This window comes from Mus pahari, chromosome 2 (genome assembly GCF_900095145.1).
Source record: "Mus pahari chromosome 2, PAHARI_EIJ_v1.1, whole genome shotgun sequence".
NCBI lineage: Eukaryota > Metazoa > Chordata > Mammalia > Rodentia > Muridae > Mus > Mus pahari.
In genome coordinates this window covers 146,540,647-146,542,465 of record NC_034591.1, presented here as the reverse complement: position 1 = coordinate 146,542,465, position 1,819 = coordinate 146,540,647, and positions in this window count along the sequence as shown.

The window sequence follows — 1,819 nt, the reverse complement described above, 5'->3', positions numbered from 1 at the left end:
AGGAGAGGAGAGGAGAGGAGAGGAGAGGAGAGGAGAGGAGGGAGCAAACAATTCTGCAACAGGAAGTGAGAGAGAATGATAGTGAAGACAGGAGTCTCCAGAGACCCCTGTGGAAGGAACATTTAAGTCTGAATTTGTGTTTAGCTATGAACTTCAACTAAGACCTAGCTGAGATTTGTAGATATTGACCTCTCTTTATTAAGTTTTTGGGAGGTGAGCAATCCTTTCTTAAAGACCTATTCTGGTTAGCATCAAGAACCTGGGAACTTGTTGCTTACACTTTACACCCCTTGAGAATAAACATAATACCTGTTCATCAAAGAAAAAAAGTGCTGTTTAAGTAATCTGAACCATAAATACAACAGAACATAATTAAGTCATCAAAAAGAATTCAGTCCATCATGAATGTGAAAGTATATCCAAACTAACTTGGTATGAAAGCATAAATCTTTCTGTCTAGTCACCAACTTACTTATCTGTTTATGTCCAGTGAGTTTCTTTCATTATATTATGAATATATTTATTCTGTGTGTGTGTGTGTGTGTGTGTGTGTGTGCGTGTGTACATATATCAGACACCGGTGTCAGAAAATATGTGAAATTATAGACAAATTATTAATTGGTTTCTTTTTTGTAATGAGATTGTGGTGGTCAGTTAGACTTTTTTTCTTTTTATACTTCTCTGTTAAATACTTATGAGGATAAAAAAATGTGTTCATAAAAATGAATACCATTGTTTGCAAATTCTAACAAGACACTGAGAGAGCCATATTATAATTTTCCTTACCCTAAACTTCTTCGTTCATCCTTTGCTTCTTCCAGCTTATATATTGGCCTTTAGCCATGACCTTGCTCCAGTCCACAATTGGCACCTTCCATTACCCAATAATTAACGTCTCTCAACCCTTAACTTTATTTTTCCTGTGAGGTTATGTCCTTCACTATAATTCCTTAATTATAGACCTTCTTTCCAAATATTGTGCTTTCACTAACAATTGATTTGAATTAATGGAAGTTGTGGGGTTACTACAGTGTTCCTATGCCCAACATTGAGAATGATAATATTTTCTGTTTAACTCTTCATGATCCTTGTTTACATGCACAAAATATTGTATCTTTAGTGTTATCCAATTTTTAACTAACTCTGAAAACCTTACAAAGCAGGTTAATGTTTTAAGTAAATAAATTAATGTATAGATTATATTTGTCTGGGAAGTTTTGGAGATGATTTTTACTCGGTCCATTTTTACGTATTTTATTTTCTTTTAGGCATATGGGTGTTTTACTAGCAGGTGTGTCTGTGCACTACATTCATGTAGTACCATTGGTGGCCTGAAGTTCCCACTGGACCTTTGCTTGCATTGGATCCCCTGGAACTGGAGTTACAGATGGTTAGCCACCATAAGGGTGCTGGGGACTGAGGCTGGGTTTTCTGCAAAAACAGAAAGTGCTCACAACCTCTAAGCCATCTCTACAGCTTCTTGCCTTGACTCTTTGATTAGGCAAAATTTGCGTTTAACCCTTATGCTATGCCATATACCTTTGTTCATTTATCTTTGTTCTATTATGTTAACTAGCAATTTTTGATCATTGAAACACATAACATAAAAAGAAAAGGCTATCTTTTCCTTGGATTTGGTATCTGCTTTTGGAACATTAACTTTTTTCTACTTTTTGAGATTGTTAAAAAGTATTTAATTCTTCAACAAGTTAGAACAGGAAATTTGCAAATTCATCTGGAATAACAAAAACCCTACGATAGCAAAAACTCTTCTCAATGATAAAAGAATCTCTGGGGGAATCACTATGCCTGGCCTAAA